Genomic DNA, 24201 nt, shown 5'->3' with positions numbered 1-24201 from the left:
ATAAAGTCAACGAAATCACAAAGGTGAGTTTTGTTGATGTTGTAGACTTATGTGCTAATCAGATATATTTGGTCGTGGCGTGACTGCTAGCTAATCGATGCTAACATGCTATTTAGGCTATGTACATTTGAAACTATATTACGTTTCCTTCCACCCACATTTAATGCAAAACAAACACTTACCAATCGACGGATTTAAGTTGCTCCAGTGTCACAAGCTGCGAATGTCCTGATCGTTTGGTCCGCACATTTTACCGGCGATGCAAAGGCTGCTATTCGGCCATGCTATGGTTATGAATAGCGTCAATAGCTATTCGCTCAATAGCTCCAGTTTCTTCTTCAATACTTTCATACTCCAAACATCCGTTTCAATACATGCGTAATCTATTGAATCGCTTAAGCCGCTGAAATCCAAGTCTGAATCTGAGCTAATGTCGCTTTATCTTGCTGTGCTATTCGCCATTGTTTGTTTACATTGGCAGCACTGTATGACATCACAGGAAAATAAACAGTGGCTTCGAGAGAGCGAAAATAAGGCACTTTAAAACTTTTTTTAGGGAAATTCCGGGCCCGGTAAAATTTTGAAAAAAACTTCAAAAAATACAACAAGCCCCTGGGAACTGATTTTTATTGTTTTTAGCCCTTTTAAAATTGTGATAATGTTCCCCTTTAAAAACCTTGGTTGAAAGATTTCAGTGTGTGTATAAGTGCTTTTGGACACATTTAACAATACCACGATAAAAATGATACCCGTAATCATTTTGGTCATGAAATGTTCATATCGCTTGTCATGTTCCTGGCGGTCCAATTTCTTCCCTGCTGGAGGTACATCTGATTTAGAAAGGTACTGATGAATTGATTGGCAGGATGCTGACGCTGCATGCTTCCCTGGAGGAAACATGGCACCCTATTTAATCTTGCCCAACACACACACACACACACACACTCCAGAGTGGAGGAGCAGGGATTTATCACCTCCTGCAGGGCTGATTTATGTCATTTCATTTACCGTTCTCCCTTTTTTTATTTTCTCACAGGCCGGTTTCACTTTAGCAGCTGTGTCACGTTGCCACCAGCCCGCCGCCAAGAACCCTGTCCACCCAACCATCTTCCCTCCCATAATTGCCGTTATCTGCCGAGAGATTTGACAGCAGTCCGGCCGTGACCCCGGTGAGTCATTTGTCCATCTGGGTCGCTTTTGCCCGGCAACGCCACGCTAATGAGCGTCCGCCGCAAGGATGGAGAACCTCTTTTGAATTGAAGGAACTCTTGTTGACCAGACATGAATGGCACTCTGTCGGGTCCAGACCTCTGCCAAGGGTGATTGCCAACAATTCACACCTGCATACAAATGACTTCATTCTCCTCAACATGCTGTGCAAAAAGCATACAGATACTGCAGCATTACACACAAAATACCAAATAAACTAGTACCAGCTATATTTTGCTGAGGTTTTGGATAAAGATGTTGATGCGGGAATGTATTTTTTCAAGTGTCCACTCCGCACAATCATAATAGCTCGGCTTGTGAATCTTTGGCCACATAACGATTCAAGTCGATTCCGATTGCTGGGGGGATGATTTGGTTCAGAATGGATTCTCAATTCAAAACTATTTTCGCAATTTTATCATCTGGTAGAATAATCATCGCACCTTTTTTTTAAAACAGGTTGGAGGTTAGTGAAGTGAATTATACTTATATAGCGCTTTTCTCAAGTGACTCAAAGCGCTTTACATAGTGACACCCAATATCTAAGTTACATTTAAACCAGTGTGGTTGGCACTGGGAGCAGGTGGGTAAAGTGTCTTGCCCAAGGACACAACGGCAGTAACTAGGATGGCACAAGCGGGAATCGAACCTGCAACCCTCAAGTTATGGGCACGGCCACTCTACCAACCGAGCTATGCCGCCTCCATAGAATGTTCACATTCGTTTGACATATTTACAACCACTGCAATTAAACAGTTAATAAACAATTTGAAAGAGACCACATCACCTGATATAAAATTCTGGATGACAGCCCTGACACAGCTAATAGAAATGGAAAAATTCATATTTCGTATTACAGAGAAAATAGACATATTTAATGACTTATATCCAGAAGATTTCTGTCATATAATCATTGATGAAGATGATAGTAAATACATAGAATACACACATGTATGTATGTTTTTATTGTTTTTGTTTTTTGTTTTGTTTTTTCAAGATGGCGCTGCTGTAGTGGCTGCTGTTGGCAGGAGCTCTGTGCTCTTGTGTCATCCTTTTTGTGTTTTCCTTTTGTTTTCATGTGTTATTATATTTTTTTGCCTTTTGGTCCGGGACCCTTTGGGACTGTGTGACAAGAGGTGGCACTTTCGTGACCTCTGCGGTGCTTTTTGTGGACTTCTGTATCTGCCTCCCGGGAGCCTTTTGGCCATGGAGACCAGCTACTGGGTCTCTGCCACACCAGAGTCTGTTTGGAGAGACTGAAGGAGATGCGGATGAGGGGACAGGGCTGCGGAGCTGCCACCGAGCGCCGGGACGGAGAGGCTTTGCGGTGTCTTGGCTGGGTGAGCAGGTGTCGGACACCTCAGTCTTCTTGGACGTATCCTCGCTCATCCATGCGGACTGGACACTGGCCGAGAGTTGGTTGGCTGCCGAGAGTGGAGTCTGCTCTCTTGGTTGCTTTGTTGGGTCTGCTCCTGTCTCTGGCCATGCTCCCTCGAACCCAGCGGACGATGGCGTGGAACACCACAGAGGCCACCACATTATATGTTTCTTTTATTTTTTATTCATAGCTGTATGTAGAAGTGGCTGGTCGTATCCGCTGCTTTAATGTCTTTAATTTCATTTTTGTTCTTTGATGTTTGATAATAATTCCATCTTACACACATGTGAGAGGGATGTGTACTGTGGCTATGAGTTGTTGTTTTTTTTGTTTTTTTTCCCTTGGCCTCAGTCTGGGCCCCCTCTCCAGGGCCCAGGCTTAGACAGATTTTTTATTTTATTTTATTTTAATCTTCTATTTTTTTCTCCCATTCCCCCCCACTTGTTTACCTGTATCTCACTTTTTTTGTAAGCAGCGCTGGAAGCCGGCAGACCCGTCAGCGATCCTGTTCTGTCTCCCTGTAATGTTCGGGCTCCAGTACTCTGGAATGCCCTCCCGGTAACAGTTCGAGATGCTACTTCAGTAGAAGCATTTAAGTCTCACCTTAAAACTCATTTGTATACTCTAGCCTTTAAATAGACCTCCTTTTAAGACCAGTTGATCTGCCGCTTCTTTTCCTTTTCTTCTCTGTCCCCCCCTCCCTTGTGGAGGGGGTCCGGTCCGATGACCATGGATGAAGTACTGGCTGTCTAGAGTCGGGACCCTGGATGGACCGCTCGCCTGTGTATCGGTTGGGGACATCTTTACGATGCTGATCCGACTCCGCTTGGGATGGTTTCCTGTGGACGGGACTCTCGCTGCTGTCTTGGATCCGCTATGAACTGAACTCTCGCGGCTGTGTTGGAGCCCCTATGGATTGAACTTTCACAGTATCATGTTAGACCCGCTCGACATCCATTGCTTTCGGTCTCCTAGAGGGGGGGGGGTGGGGGCGGGGGGGGTTGCTGCCCACATTTGAGGTCCTCTCCAAGGTTCTCATAGTCATCATTGTCACTGGCGTCCCACTGGGTGTGAATTCTCCTTGCCCACTGGGGGTGAGTTTTCTTTGCCCTTATGTGGGTTCTTCCTAGGATGTCGTAGTCGTAGTGGTTTGTACAGTCCTTTGAGACATTTGTGATTTAGGGCTATATAAATAAACATTGATTGATTGATTGATTGATTGATAATCTTGAATGGGATTGTGGTGAAAATTTTAATTTTCCTGAAGGAACTCTTCTGAAGGAATAAATAAAGTACTATCTAATCTAATCTAATCTAATATACACACATGCAACTCAGTATTCTTCCTCCAAACAAAACGAGTTGAGTTTATACCAAAATGGATACATGGATGATACAGCAGAGGATTGGGAGAATGTCATGTGGTCAGATGAAACCAATATAGAACTTTTTGGTATAAACTCAACTCGTCGTGTTTTGAGGAAGAAGAATACTGAGTTGCATCCCAAGAACACCAGACTTACTGTGAAGCATGGGGGTGGAAACATCATGCTTTGGGGCTGTTTTTCTGCTAAGGGGACAGGACGATTGATCCGTGTTAAGGAAAGAATGAATGGGTCCATGTATCGTGAGATTTTGAGCCAAAACCTCCTTCCATCAGTGAGAGCTTTGAATGGTTGACCAAATACTTATTTTCCACCATAATTTACAAATAAAATCTTTAAAATTCCTACAATGTGAATTCCTGGATTTTTTTTCACATTCTGTCTCTCACAGTTGAAGTGTACATATGATAAAAATTACAGACCTCTGTTATTATTTTAAGTGGGAGAACTTGCACAATCGGTGGCTGACTAAATACTTATTTGCCCCATATATATATGGGGCAAATAATATAAATATATATATATATATATATATATATATATATAAATAAATACATATATGTGTGTTTGTGTGTGTGTATATACATACATACGTGTGTGTATGTATATATATATATATATATATATATATATATATATATATATATATATATATATATATATATATATATATATATTTTTTTTTTATATATATTTTTTTTCTTACATGACATTCACTCTTATTATTATTTTACAAAACAAAAGGGGCAATGGTAAAGGGCAAGATATTGTAAAATATTTTTGAAGTCATCACTCAAAGTATTGCAAAGAGGTGGCGACTTGTCCAGGGTGTATCGCACCTACCGCCCGAATGCAGCTGAGATAGGTTCCATCACCCCCCGCAATGTTGAAAGGGGCAAGCGGTAGAAAATGAATGGATGCATTAAAGTAATAGTAAAAAAAATTGCATTTTTTATTTATTTTTGTCATGTCCAGCTACTCAGGCAAATCATAGCTTTGATGTAGATGTCCATACAGATTTACTTTACAAAAGTGGGATACTTCTCTTGTTGCCTTATTTTTATTTGACTTTATTAAATGAATTTATATTATTATTTGACGCAGCCGAAAAAAATGCAATTCAGGAATCCATTTTTTTTGTGCACCCCTAAAATTAGCAGTCTACTAATTTGCAAAGAAAGCGCTCCAGCTAGCCATGCAGCTATCGTCTTTTTCGCCTAGTTGTGGAAGAAAACAACCAAACAAATGATGATGGACACATGCAGCAACTTCCTTTGCGGAGGTAATTACCTGTGAACACATTAGTCAGGAAATAAACGCTTTCATGGGCCTCTTCTGTCAATCATCAAAGCATCCTTGTCTGTGGGGTAAGGCTGGGATTGACTGCTTCTTTGCTCTTTATTGTCTCGCTCTGGAAGCTTCTCCATAAGGCCGGCTTTTGGCATGAACACCATGTGTTTCATTGGGGCCACAACCACTAATGAGGTCACGTGATCAGAAAGACTCTGACCACGTTTGAGTCCGTTTATATGGTATCAGGGGCCTCATGTTGTAAGAGTGGTGTGTATTTCCTACTAAAAATGGTGCACACAAACACTTTCAGATGCATTAAATAAAATGTCCAAATTAGGGTTGTACGGTACTAATAAAGTACTGCGGTACTAATTAATTAAAAACGGTACTATACTGCTTCTGAAAAATATCTGTCCTGTTTTTTCCCTCCGACACATCATGACATTGCAGGTAAAACGCGCAGAGCGTGGAGATAGAACAGGAAGTATGGGCGCATTTTGACTTAAAACTGTGGTGGAAATATTGGGGATTTAACCCGGGGGTATCATCCCGCTCGTGGTAGCCAATTTTATGTAGTCGAAAAGTCAGAATCTGAAACAGGACAAATAGAGAGATTGTTACAACAGTTTTAATTACTCACAATCAGATAGTACAAAGTTGGATTGAATTAATATAAAAACAGACAATGTCTCATGAGACGAAAGCTGGTGCCTCTCATGAAGGAATTAATAAGAGCGCTCACCCAGGCTTGGTCTTCCCTTTTTATTAATACGCTCCCTGATGGCCTGATTGTATCATAACAACTTATGTAACTGTCCAATGTTCAGGGTGACTTGAACTCTCATGTCGTGTCACCCCCCCAACTCGGTCAGTGTGACTTGACCTCATATGTCGTGTCCTTTCCAATGTATCTAGGTGAAAGTTACCTAAAACAGATTTAGGACAGAAAATAGCCTCTACAAAACCAATGATCACGTTTAAGCTATAAACGCTGAAGCGCCGCTCTGCAAGATGTGCTTAGCTCTTGCTCTTGTTATCAGAATCAGAATCAGAATCAGAAATACTTTAATAATCCCCGAGAGGGGGATTAAGATTTTCAGCACAATACAGGGAGACAGAACAGGATCGCTTACAAAAAAGGTGAGAAACGGGTACATGCTCGAGGGAGAGGGGGGGGGGAATATTCAGTCTAAGCCTGGGCATAAACATAAACATGTGTGTAAGAGGAAAACATCAAACTCCTCTCTGAGCTGCTACCTTACCGTGGTAGAGGAGTTTGCGTGTCCCAATGATCCTAGGAGCTATGTTGTCTGGGGGCTTTCATGCCCCCTGGTAGGGTCTCCCAAGACAAACAGGTCCTAGGTGAGTGATCAGACAAAGAGCAGCTCAAAGACTTCTATGGAATTACAACAAAATGAACCCAGATTTCCCTCGCCCGGACGTGGGTCACCGGGGCCCCGCTCTGGAGCCAGGCCCGGAGTTGGGGCACGATGGCAAGCGCCTGGTGGTCGGGCCTTTCCCCATGGGGCCCGGCCGGGCACAGCCCGAAGAGGCAACGTGGGTCATCCCTCCAATGGGCTCACCACTCATAGGAGGGGCCATAGAGGTCGGGTGCATTGTGAGCTGGGCGGCAGCCGAAGGCAGGGCACTTGGCGGTCCGATCCTCGGCTACAGAAGCTAGCTCTTGGGATTTGGAACGTCACCTCACTGGGGGGGAAGGAGGCTGAGCTAGTGCGCGAGGTAGAGAAGTTCCGGCTGGATATAGTCGGACTCACCTCGACGCACAGCAAGGGCTCTGGAACCAGTTCTCTCGAGAGGGACTGGACCCTCTTCCACTCTGGCGTTGCCGGCAGTGAGAGGCGACGGGCTGGGGTGGCAATTCTCGTTGCCCCCCGGCTCAAAGCCTGCACGTTTGAGTTCAACCCAGTGGACGAGAGGGTAGCTTCCCTTCGCCTTCGGGTGGGGGGACGGGTCCTGACTGTTGTTTGTGCTTACGCACCAACCAGCAGTTCAGAGTACCCACCCTTTTTGGGAACACTCGAGGGAGTACTGGAAAGTGCTCCTCCGGGTGATTCCCTTGTCCTACTGGGAGACTTCAACGCTCATGTTGGCAACGACAGTGAAACCTGGAGAGGCGTGATTGGGAAGAATGGTCGCCCGGATCTAAACCCGAGTGGTGTTTTGTTATTGGACTTTTGTGCTCGTCACGGATTCTCCATAACGAACACCATGTTCAAACATAAGGGTGTCCATATGTGCACTTGGCACCAGGACACCCTAGGCCGCAGTTCCATGATCGACTTTGTAGTTGTGTCATCGGATTTGCGGCCTTATGTTTTGGACACTCGGGTGAAGAGAGGGGCGGAGCTTTCTACCGATCACCACCTGGTGGTGAGTTGGCTGCGATGGTGGGGGAGGATGCCGGACAGACCTGGCAGGCCCAAGCGCATTGTGAGGGTCTGCTGGGAACGTCTGGCAGAGTCCTCTGTCAGAGAGAGTTTCAATTCACACCTCCGGGAGAACTTTGAACATGTCACGAGGGAGGTGCGGGACATTGAGTCCGAGTGGACCATGTTCCGAACCTCTATTGTCGAGGCGGCTGATTGGAGCTGTGGCCGCAAAGTTGTTGGTGCCTGTCGTGGCGGTAATCCCAGAACCCGTTGGTGGACACCAGCAGTGAGGGATGCCGTCAAGCTGAAGAAGGAGTCCTATCGGGTTCTTTTGGCTCATAGGACTCCGGAGGCAGTGGACGGGTACCGACGGGCCAAGCGGTGTGCAGCTTTAGCGGTCGCGTAGGCAAAAACTCGGACATGGGAAGAGTTCGGGGAAGCCATGGAATACGACTTCCGGACGGCTTCGAAGCGATTCTGGACCACCATACGGCGCCTCAGGAAGGGGAAGCAGTGCACTATCAACACCGTGTATGGTGCGGATGGTGTTCTGCTGACTTCGACTGCGGATGTTGTGGATCGGTGGAGGGAATACTTCGAAGACCTCCTCAATCCCACCAACACGTCTTTCTTTGAGGAAGCAGTGCCTGGGGAATCTGTAGTGGACTCTCCTATTTCTGGGGCTGAGGTCGCTGAGCTAGTTAAAAAGCTCCTCGGCGGCAAGGCCCCGGGGGTGGATGAGATCCGCCCGGAGTTCCTTAAGGCTCTGGATGCTGTGGGGCTGTCTTGGTTGACAAGACTCTGCAGCATCGCGTGGACATCGGGGGCGGTACCTCTGGATTGGCAGACCGGGGTGGTGGTCCCTCTCTTTAAGAAGGGGGACCGGAGGGTGTGTTCCAACTATCGTGGGATCACACTCCTCAGCCTTCCCGGTAAGGTTTATTCAGGTGTACTGGAGAGGAGGCTTCGCCGGATAGTCGAACCTGGGATTCAGGAGGAACAGGGTGGTTTTCGTCCTGGTCGTGGAACTGTGGACCAGCTCTATACTCTCGGCAGGGTTCTTGAGGGTGCATGGGAGTTTGCCCAACCAGTCTACATGTGCTTTGTGGACTTGGAGAAGGCATTCGACCGTGTCCCTCGGGAAGTCCTGTGGGGAGTGCTCAGAGAGTATGGGGTATCGGACTGTCTTATTGTGGCAGTCCGCTCCCTGTATGATCAGTGTCAGAGCTTGGTCCGCATTGCTGGCAGTAAGTCGGACACGTTTCCAGTGAGGGTTGGACTCCGCCAAGGCTGTCCTTTGTCACCGATTCTGTTCATAACTTTTATGGACAGAATTTCTAGGCGCAGCCAAGGCGTTGAGGGGTTCCGGTTTGGTGGCCACGGGATTAGGTCTCTGCTTTTTGCAGATGATGTAGTCCTGATGGTTTCATCTGGCCGGGATCTTCAGCTCTCACTGGATCGGTTCGCAGCCGAGTGTGAAGCGACCGGAATGAGAATCAGCACCTCCAAGTCCGAGTCCATGGTTCTCGCCCGAAAAAGGGTGGAGTGCCATCTCCGGGTTGGGGAGGAGACCCTGCCCCAAGTGGAGGAGTTCAAGTACCTAGGAGTCTTGTTCACAAGTGGGGGAAGAGTGGATCGTGAGATCGACAGGCGGGTCGGTGCGGCGTCTTCAGTAATGCGGACGTTGTATCGATCCGTTGTGGTGAAGAAGGAGCTGAGCCGGAAGGCAAAGCTCTCAATTTACCGGTCGATCTACGTTCCCATCCTCACCTATGGTCATGAGCTTTGGGTCATGACCGAAAGGATAAGATCACGGGTACAAGCGGCCGAAATGAGTTTCCTCCGCCGGGTGGCGGGGCTCTCCCTTAGAGATAGGGTGAGAAGCTCTGCCATCCGGGAGGAGCTCAACGTATAGCCGCTGCTCCTCCACATCGAGAGGAGCCAGATGAAGTGGTTCGGGCATCTGGTCAGGATGCCACCCGAACGCCTCCCTAGGGAGGTGTTTAGGGCACGTCCAACTGGTAGGAGGCCACGGGGAAGACCCAGGACACGTTGGGAAGACTATGTCTCCCGGCTGGCCTGGGAACGCCTCGGGATCCCCCGGGAAGAGCTAGACGAAGTGGCTGGAGATAGGGAAGTCTGGGCTTCCCTGCTTAGGCTGCTGCCCCCGCGACCCGACCTCGGATAAGCGGAAGATGATGGATGGATGGATGGATGGATGGAAAACATCAAAGAACACAAAGGACATTAAAGACATTAAAAGAGCATAGTTTATGCAAACAGCCACTATTACACACAGTAACAAAAATAAAACAAGAAAAAAACGGAAAAAATACATATACACTGTGGTGGCCTCTGCGGTGTTCCACGCCATTGTCTGCTGGGGTGGGGGAAGCGTGGCCAGAGACAGGAGCCGACCCAACAAAGCAACTTAGAGAGCCGACTCCACCCTCCGTCGCCTACCAACTCTCGGCCAGTCCGCATGGATGAGCGAGGATACGTCCAAGGAGACCGAGGTGTCCGAAACCTGCTCATTCAGTCAAGACACTGTGAGTGCCAGCTCCGCATTCTGTCTCTTCATCCGTATCTCATCCAGTCTCTCCAAATTTTCTCTGGTTGTGGCAGATACCCAAGAGATGGCCTCCGTGGCCAAAAGGATCCAAGGAGGCAGATCCAGAAGTTCACTAAAAAAAACACAGCAGAAGTCACAAAAGTGCCACCCCTTGTCAGCCCCAAAAGGCAAAAAAAACCCCACAAGACAACAAGAGGGAAACATCAGGAACACAAAAGGATGACACAAGAGCACTGAGCTCCTGCCAACAGCAGCCACGACAGCGGCGCCATCTCGTTAACTAGCTAGCGCGTCACGTCCATTTTCAGTCAGCAGTGTTTCAGCTACACTAATCCTGGCCTCCACGGCTAGAAATAGTCTACGTTTCTTACAAGTATCATCCCTGCAGGACGAGGAATAGCTATGAACAAGGGGATGGGTCAAATGTAGAGGACACATTTCGCCACACCTGGTGTGTGTGTAAAAATCATTGGTACTTTAACTTTATCATGCTTCACACACTGTAGGAGGATAAAATAACAGCATGCTAGCGCCCCTGAATGTAATGACACCAAGTACAATATTTTATTATTTTATTATCACAAAATATTTTGCCTTTCTTATTGTTTACCAAATATTGGTGCCGGGACAACCCTAGTGCGTACGCAATAATCCAAGCACATTAGTTTTTTTTTACATCCCAGTCAATGTGGAAATGAGCGCACATGTTGGAGTGTAGCTGGCCACTCTCGTTCCACACCCCCAATTTAATATGCAAATCATATTTAAATTAGCCATGCGTCTGAGATCCCCCAATAAGAATCCACTAACAAGGAGGAGGTGCTTCTTGCTGATATGAAGGCGCGCCAAGATGTACTTTTTGGCACGCTGTCTTCTGTTGTTTCCAACGAGGGTTGAGTGGGCTAACAAATAGGAAATAAGTGGCACCACATAAATAAGAAAATGGATGTGGCCAAATCAAACGAGGGAATCCAAGAAAAATGAGTGCTTGCACCACATTTGAAGAGATAATTCGTAAAACTTTAGAAGAGGTGGGTGACTCTGATTACCTTCAATATAGATATAGTTTGTGTCATGTAGATTTAGACTTAGACTTAGACAAACTTTAATGATCCACAAGGGAAATTGTTCAACACAGTAGCTCAGTTACAATGATGGAAAGTGTAAGGATGGAAATGACAATGCAGGTATATATAGACTAGATATAGCAATATAAAATATATCCCGAATCGCGATTTACAACGCGATGTGTTCATACAGTAGCCTGGTCACAGCCAGATTAGAGTATCATATCAACATTTATACAAAAGACTTTGACTCGTATTTGATAACTCTAATTATTATTATAACACAGAAGATATATATACACATATATACATACATACATACATACATATTGTAACGACCTGCTGAGGTTGATGTGTTCTTGAGTGAGTGATATTCACAATTCCAATTGTTGTGAACATACCACGCCTGTAAGGTGATTGGCGAAGGAGGAGGAAGTGGTTGTTGCCGAAATGTGGAGTGATGATAGACGTGCATGTGGACGGAACGACATAAGTTGAGCTGTGTTAGAATAGGTTGCTCAATACAAGTTTAAAAAGAGCGTCAGGTTTGGTGTGCACTTCTTCTGGACGCTACAATTGGTGTCAGAAGTAAAACTTTGCGCATACTGCAGCTGCTTGTGTGCGCATACTTAGCTGCTTGTTATCTCAGCCTGCTACGTCATCGGGAGGTACGTGCCAGAATGTTTCCGGGCAACTTTGTCAAGATTGAATGGGAGTGGAAGGACATTGGGTGGGGACTTAAGGTGCCGGCAGCGATTGCAGATATCAGTGCCAAACCCGGACGTGAGGAGCTCGCCGCAAAGCGAGAGAGAGAGGGAGGAAGGAGAGAGGCAACGTCTACAGGTGCAGTGCACGCTGCTTGGCATGGGGGAATTCCGCCCTCAATGAAGACTCCAAGGTTTGATGGCAAGGCGAACTGGGAGGCATTTCATGCCCAATTTGAACTGTTAGCACAGGCTGGAAGATGGTCTCCAGAAGAAATGTCCCTCCAGCTTGCAATGTGCCTCACTGGTGATGCCTTGTCCAGCCTGCTGCTACTGAGCCCAGCAGAGAGAAGTGATTATGGAGCTCTTGTTGGGGCTTTGAAGAGGAGATTTGGACTGTGCTCAGCAGATAGCCTATTGCGCTCAGAGCTCTGCAGTCGTCAGGACCAGGAGAGTCACTAAAGGACCTGGCTAACGACATCGAGGGACTGGTCCACCGCACCTATGCTCCCATGCCAGCAGCCATCCAGAGGGGAGCGAGCCCGCGATCACCTCCTCCGGCCCTTCTACCAGCTGACTTGTGTGTTCAGACACTCCTGGCCCACCCCACTTCCCACCAGGCAGCCCTTGAGCTGGCTGCAGAGAGAGAGATGCTATGCGCCAGTGCTCAAAGGATTGTGCTTTGTGATACACCTCGGTTGAAAGAACAAAAGGGACCAGACCTGGTGCCGGGGGACCCAGCGTGCATGGAGTCGCTGACCAAGTTGGTTCGGGCAGCTACCCTATGTGAGGATCGACGCTCAAGTCAGCGTGTTAAGACATGTTGGAGCTGTGGGGAGGCCTGACACTTTGTCCGTGATTGCCCTCATTCCCCAGTCAATAAGGGAAACGGGGCAGGGACCGTATAGATGGGACAATACTGGCCCCTAAGAATATGTCCCAACGTCACCCCAAGAAGGACACAGTACAGGTTGTTCAGGAGAGCGGGTTACAGGCAGTGGGTGGGAAAGATCGCCAACCAGAACACCTCGTGGTAATTGGACAAACCTGGGTTGGGAACTGTTGGTACGCTCCCATAACTGTGGGGGGATACATTGCACGGCATTAGTGGACACAGGGTCCTCTGCAACAATAATAAAGCCAGGGGTGGTGCAAAAAGGGGTTGCCATTTTGCCCACCTTAATAAAGCTTCAGACAGTCACCGGAGAGAAGACTCCAATGGTCGGGGAAGTTGCGGTGACTCTGGGGTTGGGGAACAGTCTGTTCAGCACCCGGTGTGGGTTGCTAATCTAGAAGACTGCATTCTTGGGTTTGGATCTGCTTGGCGCACTGGACTGTCATCGAAGCCAAGAGGGGTACCCTCAACTTCTCAGAAGGGCATGTTATCCAGATGTGCAGACAGCCTCCTCATTTAAGCTGTATTGTTAGCCACAGCGTCACATTAGAGGCCAAAAAGACAGTCAACCCTGTTTGTCGATCCTGCTACTTTCCCCCAGATGACTATGCTGCAGAAACCCGTTATGGATGCTGTACCACCTGACAATGGGGAAATAATTGCGGTTGTGAGGGAGGTCTGTTGGAAAATCTGTGATGGATTTACCCAGAGTGAACAAGAACAGCTGTTGCAACTCTTGCTAGATTAGAAGCACTGTTTTTCGCACTCTAAAGATGATGTCGGTCAGGCAGACCTCATCACAATATAGACACAGGGGACGCCCACCCAATCAGGATGAGACCTAGACGGCTTCCACTGGCCTGTCAGGCCGCAGCTTATAAGGTCCTACAAGAGAAGCAACCTGCTGGACTTATTGAGCTCTATACGAGTCCCAGGACATTGATAGTTGTAATGGTGCCAAAGAAGGGGGTGAATGAGTGGCTCTTCTGTGTCGACTTCAGACCCTTGAACAAGGTGACGAAAAAAGACCCCTACCACCTTCCTCCTATCGATGAGGCTTTGGATGTGGTGGCAGAGTCCTCCTAAGCCGCCTCCGCCAAGCCTTTTATTGGGGTCAACACAGAAGAGATGTGTTTGACTATTGCGACTATTGCGTTGCAAAGAAGGGCCCTTCAGGCAGATCACATGCACAGCTACAGCAATTCCTTGCAGGCTGTCCTATGAAGAGGGTGGGGATAGATGTCCTCAGGCCCTTCCTTCTCACAGAAAGAGGTAACTGCTACATCCTCACATCAATGGACCAAGAAGCTGAAACTATTTCAGGTGCCCTGTTGGAGAGGATGTTCAGCAGGTTCGGTGCTCCAGAGATCATTCATACTGATCAAGGCAGAAACTTTGAGTCAAGGCTTCTTGCAACGTTGTGCGAGAAACTTGGTTCTCAGAAGACCCGGACCACACCCCTGCACCCACAGAGTGACGGGCTTGTGGAGAGGTTTAACATCACCTTGGGACAACAGTTGGCAATTGTCAAAGCTAAACATCAGCGGGACTGGGATTGCCATGTTCCCCTCGTGTTAATGGCATACAGGTCAGTAGTTCAAGACTCCACTTCTTGCTCCGCGGCCCTTTTAATGCTGGGCCGAGAGATCCGTACGTCTGCCGAAATGATGATGGGTAGACCTCTTGATGCGCCGGTTGGTCCACCAGGAGTGGAGTACGCTAAGAGACTACAAGACCGGCTGGATTCAGCTCATGAATTTGCCAGGAACCAGCTGCGGAATGCTGGCCACAGAAAAAAGAGGAATTAAACGTGCGCGAAAAAGGGTGACCTTTTGCCGTTGAAGAGATGGTGTGGGTGTACAACCCCCAATGAAAAAAGGGAAGATGCCCCCAAGCTCACAGCGACTGGACCCTTGCAGAGTGTTGTAAAAACTCAGGAAAGTTGTGTACCGGGTCCAACTCCCACCCTGTGGCAGAAAAGTTGTCCTGCACCGCGACTGTCTATCACTCCTACAGCACTCGGAGTGGACTTACCGGGGAGAATGGGCCTTAGCCCAGGGACTAGAGAGTCTTGTTCTTCCGTTCTGGGGACCTCGTCCTGGCCTTCACAAGATGTAATACTTCCTGTGACTTCCTCCTCAGGAAGGGGGAACACTGCTACTCCGACAAGACCCTGGAGGATAAGGCGGCAACCAGCCCACTTGAGAGGTTTTGTTGTCCCCCTCGGAGACGAAGGACTTTGAAAGGGGGAGATAGTGTAACGACCTGCTGAGGTTGATGTTGTGTTCTTGAGTGAGTTATATTCAGAATTCCCATTGTTGTGAACGTACCATGCCTGTAAGGTGATTGGCAAAAAAGGAGGAAGCGGTCGGTGCCAAAATGAGCAGTGAGGATAGACGTGTGGAAGGAACCAGATAAGTTGAGCTGTGTAAGTATAGGTTGCTCAATAAAAGTTTAAAAAGACCGTCAGAATTGGTGTGCACTTCTGGACGCTACAATCTGTATGTATATACTGTATATGTATATGTACATATATATAAGTGTGTATATTTTATATATATATATATATATATATATATATATATATATATGTATATATATATATATATATATATGCTCATACACATATATTTATATAGCAATACTACTTGGCTTCCTTAATGACCGAAACAACCACTTTGCAAGGTTTGAGGCACATAACAAAACTCCGGCGAGGAAATCCATCCCTCGCCCTGATGAGCAGCCGCTCAACCTGGACACAGCGGATGTCCGGAAAACCCTGAGGAGAGTGAACCCCCGGAAAGCAGCGAGACCTGATGACATTCCGGGCGAGGTGCTTAAGGGATGTGCAGACCAGCTCGCTGGGGTTCTCACAGACATGTTCAACACCTCGCTGACCCAGGATGTGGTACCATCATGTTTTAAGACGGCCACAATCATTCCAGTGCCTAAAAACCCCACAATCTCCTCCCTTAATGATTATCGCCCTGTGGCACTCACCCCCATCATAATGAAGTGCTTTGAGAGGCTGGTAAAGGAATACATTGTCTCCAGACTTCCCCCTACATCCGACCCCCACCAGTTTGCTTATCGCCCTAACGTCTCCACAGAGGACGCCATCTCTTCTGCACTCCACCTGAGCTTAAAACATCTGGAAAGACAAGACACAACCTTGCGGATGTTGTTTCTGGACTTCAGCTTGACGTTCAACACCATCATCCCGCAGCACTTGATGAGCAAAAAGGCCCGCCTTGGATTCAGCACCCCCCATGCAACTGGTGCTTGACTTCCTCACATACAGACCCCAGTCTGTGAGAGTGGGCGACAACACCTCCAGTGCCATCTCCCTGAGCACTGGCTCCCCCCAGGGCTGCGTCCTGAGTCCACTGCTGTTCACGTTGATGACCCATGACTGCTGCGCCAGGTCCACTACTAACCACATTGTGAAGTATGCAGACGACACAACAGTAGTGGGCTTCATCCGTAACAACAACGACACGGACTACAGGGAGGAGGTCAAACATCTGGTTGACAGGTGTAGAACCAACAGCCTGGTCCTGAACGCCGACAAGACCAATGTGACTTCAGAAAGCACCAATCCAGCCACACTCTACTCTTCATCAACGCCACAACGGTGGAGATGGTATGCAGCACCATGTTCCTGGGGGTGCAGATAACTGACAATATGACCTGGTCCCTACACACCGGAGCTCTTGTAAAAAGAGCTCAGCAACGCATGCACTTTTTGCGGCGGATGAAAAAAGCACAGCTCCTTCCCCCCACTCTCACCACATTCTACAGAGGCACTATGGAGAGCCTACCTACCAACTGCATTTCTGTCTGGACTGGAGCCTGCAGTGCGTCAGACTGGGAGTCTCTGCAGAGAGTGGTGAGGACAGCGGAAAAGACCATCAGGACTCCTCTTCCTCCTATCCAGGAGATCGCAAAAAGCCGCTGTCTGAGCAGGGCTCAGAAAATCTGCAGATACTCCTCCCACTCCCACCAAGGACTGTTTTCACTGCTGGACTCTAGAAAGAGGTTCCGCAGCCTCGGTAGCAGAATGTCCAGGTTCTGTAGCAGCGTCTTCCCTCAGGCCGTAAGACTCTTGAACACATCATAACAATCCCCTCAGTTCCCACCAAAAATGGATTAACTCGCTGGAATATAAAGACAATATAACATACATCCACAAACGTGGACGCATATGCAAAAATAAAATATATTTATCTGTACAGTAATCTATTTACTTATATCGGAACCTTATTGATATTTTTTATCCTGCAATACCATGAGCTAATGCAACGAAATTGTGTTCTTATCTGTACTGTAAAGTTCAAATTTGAATAACAGTAAAAAGGAAGTTTATATCTCCTTTATTTGTCGTAAACATCAGTTCGGAGAAGTATTTAATCTTTAATGTATAATCCTCCATATTTGCAGACGCATTCATTTAATTTCATTCAAAGCAGTGAAACGTTTTTGCACCCGACCAAAAATACAGAAACACCGGCTTCCTGTATTAAAAATGCCATGTTTGTTATAAATAAAGTTGTGAAAGTTTTGGTTCAACAGTGTCGAGGCATGCGTTTGCCAGCTCGATAGCCCCCACTTCTCTTGGTGAAGCCAGTCAGGGTACTTCTTAAGCATTGGAGAACCTGAGCCTCCAACTACTCTTTTCTCAGTGTTTAGAGTCCAATTATCAAGATGTCACACTTGAATTCAAAACTTTCGACAGAATGTAGATTCCATAGCGTGCAAACTAGAAATTCAAGGTGTAAAAATGTATCTGCAACCATTATTTAGTGACTTGTTTAGCTCGGTTGGTAGAGCGGCCGTGCAGTCAACTTGAGGGTTCCAGGTTCGATCCCCACTTCCGCCATCCTAGTCACTGTCGTTGCGTCCTTGGGCAAGACACTTTACCCACCTGCTCCCAGTGCCACCCACACTGGTTTAAAAATGTAACTTAGATATTGGGTCTCACTATGTAAAAGCGCTCTGAGTTGATAGAGAAAAGCGTTATATAAATATAATTCACTTCACTTTATGCAAGCATACCACCAGTAAGCCCAGCCCTTTTTCTTTTTCTCTTACACATACACAATCACACAAGTAAGTAGGTGAATCTGCAACACACGCAGAAGCCTCATAATTGGTTTGTGGGCAAATGTTTACTGAAGTAACTGATTAGTGTTTTTATTAATACAGAACATACATTAACACAGTTTAATAGGAAAACATTCATATTTATTTTATGTTTTTTTTAGTAGTATTTTTCCCATCATGACAAGTGGAGCTCCGCCTACCCTGACCGCACAACCCTTATGCGCGCTGTTCATTTCTTTCCAACATGGAGTGACATTTGATTAGCAAATCGTCAAATCAAACCTCAGTTTTCTCACATGGGCCACACACCAAACCTTGTTTAGGCCCACGGAACGCCTCAAGCAGGCACTGATGGTGCTGACAGTGCGCTCTATTTTCTGTCAACATGCTGTTACCAGCTGCTCCGTCTTTGTCAGATCAGCTGGGAACACACGGACGCGGTGCACTCTGGATGTCAGAACATGAAGCCGTAATCTAATATAATCTAATGCAGGGGTCTCAAACTCAATTTACCTGGGGGCCACTGGATGCAGAAACTAGGTGAGGCTGGGCCGCAAGAAAAGATTTCTTAAAAAATCTAACATGCACTTTTTAATGAATTCACCTTCTATGAATGGCTTTCCCGCCCTAGCAACATACTTGCCAACACTCACCATTTTTCCGGGAGACTCCTGAATTTCAGTGCACCTCCCGACAATCTAGCGGTGCAACCATTTTCCTGAATTTGTCCCAATTTTCACCTGCCCGAAATTACAAGGGCTGCCGTGACTGCACTGCCTTTAACGTCCTCTACAGCAGTGGTTCTCAACCTTTTTTCAGTGATGTACCCCATGTGAACATTTTTTAATTTAAATTACCCCCTAATCAGAGCAAAGCATTTTTGGTTGGAAAAAAACAGTCATCAGTTTCGGATTAATTCAATTGTATAACAGTGCAAAATATTGCTCATTTGTAGTGGTCTTTCTTAAACTATTTGGAAAAAAAACTAAAAAAAACTTGTTGAAAAATAAACAATTAATTCAATTATAAATGAAGATTTCTACACATAGAAGTAATCAGCAATTTAAAGTGCCCTCTTAGGGGACTGTAATAGAGATCCATCTGGATTCATCAACTTCATTCTAAACATTTCTTCACAAAAAAGAAATCTTTTACATCAATATTTATGGAACATGTCCACAAAAAATATAGCTGTCAACACTGAATATTGCATTGTTGCATTTCTTTTCACAAATTGTGAACTTACTTTCATATTTTGTTGAAGTGTTATCCAATAAATACATTTATTAAGTATTTATGACTGACTGCTTTCTTTTAGAATGTTTTTAAAAAATCTCACTTAACCCTTGGCATACCTTCACGTAGCATACCATCTATAAGAGAACTAGTGCTCTACAACACGTCATTGCGCACATAATACAACTAAAGTGAGAACTCTAAACCATGTTGTGCGAGACTTGTGCAGAACGACTTTAGTGGCTGCAAGACGTACTTGCACAACAGCCATACAGGTCACACTGAGGGTGGCCGTATGAATGACTTTAACACTGTTACAAATATGTGCCACACTTTGAACCCACACCAAACAAGAATGACAAACACATTTTGGGAGAACATCTGCACCCTAACACAACTTAAACACAAGAGAACAAATATCCAGAACACCTTGCAGCCCAAACTCTCCCGGGCTACATACACAACCTCAACCGATGCAAGTAGGAAGGGTGGGGGTGTGGGGGGATGGTGGTAGCGTGGGTGTGTATATTGTAGCTCGGAAAATTCAGGGCTGCATGGGATTCTGGGTATTTGTTCTGTTGAGTTTATGTAGTATTACGGTGCGGATGTTCTCCTGAAATGTGTTTGTCATTCTTGTTTGGTGTGGGTTCACAGTCTGGCACATATTTGTAACAGTGTTAAAGTTTTTTTTTACGGCCACCCTCAATGTGACTTGTGTAGCTGTTGACCTAATATGTCTTGCAACATCACACATGTGTACTGCTCAGCCAAATGTTATAATCAAATAGGCTTGCACGCTGTCTGTACAGGATTCAGAGGGTGTTAAGAACAGTGCCATTGCGGCACCCCCAGAGTATTGTTGATTGGGTAAAAATCGGCAGGGGATTACCAGAGAATGGATACCCTGATATTAAGGGGACTCCCGTGAAAATTGGGAACGGTGGGAAGTTTGACGCTGTCAAGTTCCGTTTATATTAAACTTGCGAGCAGCACATACATTAAATTGTCATATCGAAGTGCGGGCCGCAAAATAACGTCTCATGTTTGAGACCCCTGATCTAACGTAATATGTTTACTTTTAATCAACGCTATTCACACTAGTTTGTGGCTGCCTCCCTGCACACGGACACGCCTCCCACGCATCAGGAAACCCTGGAAAATAGTTTTGGATGATGTCTTTTCTCTGTTTATTTTCTCCATTTGGTTGTCTTGATGCCGATATTTTGATACTTTTCAAAATAAAGGAGATCACGAAATATGTCATTATTGGCTTTCTTTCATCAGGGTTGTCCAAACTTTTTGGCTAGGGGGTCGCCGTCCAAGTACATAGTTGTCACCTGTCTCCGGGTTAGGGAGGAGATCTTGCCCCAAGTGGAGGAGTCCAAGTATCACGGAGTGATGTTCCCAAGTCAGGAAAGAGTGGATCGTGGATCACTGGAACTCATCGAGGGTGGACGCTCCCCTTTCCTCTCCCTTATCTCTCCTGCTTGCTTCTTTGTCTTGTCTTCTCTTAACTTTTTTGTTGCCTCTTTTTGCACTGCTCTCCAAATCTAAACATTGGAACTATTTAACTGGCCTCAACAAAATTGACAAGATCTTGGGTTTGGGGGAACCTGCTGTCGTGACGAAGCGGTTGTTGCTGGACACACGACGGACTCTTGGGAGAAGAAAGCCTGCACTGCCTGGCGACCCTTTTCTGTCGAGAACGTGAAGATATCCACCTATTTGGAATTATGACAACAGGACATCTGCTGATTAGAGTAGGCGTTGCTCTGGTTTGTCGACAAATTGGAAGTTGCTGGCAGTCTTCAAAGTACCCCAAAGCTGCCACAAAATATTGGAGGATGCCGGAAGAACTGTGGATTACATCTGACTGTCTACCCCGCAGTTTTGAGGACCAGTCGTAGACAATTTAGAGTGAAAAGCACATTTTATTTTCACCCGCATACAAAATTATTCTAACTTGGATTGTTTCCCTGGCTTCGAAACTCTCCCGAAGGACAGCGCAGCGAAGACACAACAAACTCCCTTCTTGTCTCTCATGGACACACACCTGTTGTTGTTTACTTTAGACTGGCGACTGCACAATAAATCAAGGCCGCGGAACAGAGACACACTATGGGCTTACACACACACACATCCACAAAAATATACACCACACATACACACCCCACCACCCCAACCCAACGCCCTTGACGCAAATCCCATAGGGGTGATGAAAGGATGGTCAGCGCCTGAGAGCTGCGGCCTACCACCATGACCTTAAACTACCCTCTGTTGCTAGATATCTGGAGATGTATGTTGAAATATGTATATGTGCTTTGCTATGGAGGTTTTTTCCATGGGCTCAGTCTGGACCCCTCCTGGGGGTCTAGCCTTAGACTGATATTTTTTTTACTCTCCCCCCTCTCCAAATGTCACCCTTTTCTCACTTTTTTAAGGAGCGCCGTAAGTGGCTGATCCGTTGGCGGTCTCGTCTTGTCCCCCCCTGTAACGTATGTCTGCTCTTGGCGGGACTGTGCCGAAAATGAAATTTTGTTGTACTTGTGCAATGACCATAAAGATCTATGCTATCCTATCCTATGACAGGCGGATCGGTGTGGCATCTGCAGTCATCCGAACCCTGCATCGGTCCATCGTGGTGAAAAAAGAATGGCTTAAAAAATTTGGACTGTTGGCCAAAAGCTGACTGCTTGCAAAGTAACTATATGTATGTATATCAGTGGTGGGCTGTCAAACCAGAAATCCTGATCATAATTAAAGACAAAAGTAATGTTTAATTTACTTAACCTAAATATCTAAAAGTGTTCATATTCTCTGAACCCAATCATGGCACCCACCTGTTCCCAATTGGCCTGTTCACCTGTGGGATGTTCCAAATAAGTGTTTGATGAGCATTCCTCAACTTTCTCGGTCTTTTTTTCCACTTGTGCCAGCTTTTTTTGAAACATGTTGCAGGCATCCCTCCCTCTTTATTGATTTTTTAAAGGCGTTTGATACTGTTGATCATGTCATTTAATCAAACGTCTTTCAGCTATTGGTTTTTCTCAGCAAGCAGTTGCATGGTTTGCAAATTACCTCACAAGTAGAACTCAGGCTGTTCAGATAGAAGGTTCCTCCTCAAACGTACTGCAAGTGAAAAAGGGTGTCCCTCAAGGTTCTATGTTGGGCCCCTTATTATTCACTATTTACATAAATAATCTTGGGCAGAATATAGGGACGGCGTGGCGCAGTGGGAGAGTGGCCGTGCGCAACCCGAGGGCCACTGGTTCAAATCCCACCTAGAACCGACCTCGTCACGTCCGTTGTGTCCTGAGCAAGACACTTCACCCCTGCTCCTGATGGGTGCTGGTTGGCGCCTTGCATGGCAGCTCCCTCCATCAGTGTGTGAATGTGTGTGTGAATGGGTAAATGTGGAAGTAATGTAATGCGCTTTGAGTACCTTGAAGGTAGAAAAGCGCTATACAAGTACAACCCATTTATCATTTATCATTTAATATTCCGAACTCAACTTTCCATTTCTATGCTGATGATACTGTCAAATACTGCACAACACCAACTCCTGCTGAGGGCTTTAAATATCTACAATATGCATTTGACAGAGTACAAGAACAACTTTGCTATCTTCAACTGGTTTTAAATGCAGAGAAAACAAAGTGTATGTTCTTTACCACATCAAAAACTGTAAGATCAGCACTGTGTGAAAACATTTTAACGAGAAATGGGCAACAAATTATGTTAGTATCTTCTTTTAAATATTTGGGATTTTTAATTGATGACCACTTGAGTTTTAAGGAGCACATTCAGTATGTTGTAAAAAAACCTGAAACTTTTACCGCGATTTTATTATAGAAACACGTCTTGCTTTTCTTTAACTGTGAAACAGAAATTGGTGGAAACAACCTTTTTTACCTGTTATTGACTATGGAGATGTGTTGTACATTAATTCTGCTACTTCCGGTTGTCTCCACAAGCTGGATAGTGTGTACCACGGGGCACTGAGATTCATCACCAACTGTGCTCCCCTTACTCAACATTGTGTCTTATACTCTATGGTTAACTGGACATCTTTATGTGCTCGACGCCTCAATCATTGTATGTTTTCATCTACAAAACCATTCTTTGTATCACTCCATCTTATCTATCTGGTCTTTTAACAAAAAAACAAGGAAGTCACAATCTGCGTTCAATGAATGTTCTTCAATTTGTCATCCCCAAAGTAAGAACTGAACTGGGCAAGAAAGCTTTTAGGTTTTCAGCACCGAAGGCTTGGAGTAACCTACAATCGAATATTCAACTTCAAACCCTTGTTACATTGAATGAGTTTAAAGGCCTACTGAAATGAGATTTTCTTATTTAAACGGGAATAGCAGGTCCATTCTATGTGTCATACTTGATCATTTCGCGATATTGCCATATTTTTGCTGAAAGGATTTAGTAGAAAAAATCGACGATAAAGTTCGCCCATTTTCGTACTTCCTGAAAAAGCCTCGCATTACCGGAAATCGCAGACGATGACGTCACATGTTGATGGCTCCTCATATATTCACATTGATTTTAATGGGAGTATCCAACAAAAACAGTTATTCGGACCGAGAAAACAACAATTTCCCCATTAAATTGTGCGAGGATAAAAAATTTGTTTGAGAATATTGATAGTGACGGACTAGAAAAAAAACAACAAAAAAACGCGATAGCATTGGGACGTCCATCCATCCATCCATCCATTTTCTACCGCTTATTCCCTTTCGGGGTCGCGGGGGGCGCTGGCGCCTATCTCAGCTACATTGGGACGTATTCCGATGTTTTTAAAGACATTTACTAGGATAATTCTGAGAAATCCCTTACCTTTCTATTGTGTTGCTAGTGTTTTAGTGAGTTAAACAGTACCTGATAGTCGAAAGGGTGTGTCCACGGCCGGGTGTTGACGCGCAGTGTCTCAGGGGAGTCGACGGCAGCTATGGACGGC

The 24201-nt window shown here is 45.8% G+C and overlaps 1 long non-coding RNA gene across 1 annotated transcript in view; it reads left to right on the top strand.

The window, feature by feature from the left end:
* Positions 1 to 1403, top strand: part of LOC133557039 (uncharacterized) — a 35875-nt gene extending 34472 nt beyond the window's left edge. The window contains exon 3 of the long non-coding RNA XR_009807657.1: positions 1037 to 1403. This is a non-coding gene — a long non-coding RNA (uncharacterized LOC133557039). The remainder of the gene's footprint in view (positions 1 to 1036) is intronic.
* The last annotated feature ends 22798 nt before the right edge of the window (positions 1404 to 24201 follow it).

This window comes from Nerophis ophidion, linkage group LG08 (assembly GCF_033978795.1).
Source record: "Nerophis ophidion isolate RoL-2023_Sa linkage group LG08, RoL_Noph_v1.0, whole genome shotgun sequence".
Lineage (NCBI taxonomy): Eukaryota > Metazoa > Chordata > Actinopteri > Syngnathiformes > Syngnathidae > Nerophis > Nerophis ophidion.
Note: the sequence above shows the minus strand (reverse complement) of the source record. Positions and strands in the feature narration are given on the sequence as shown.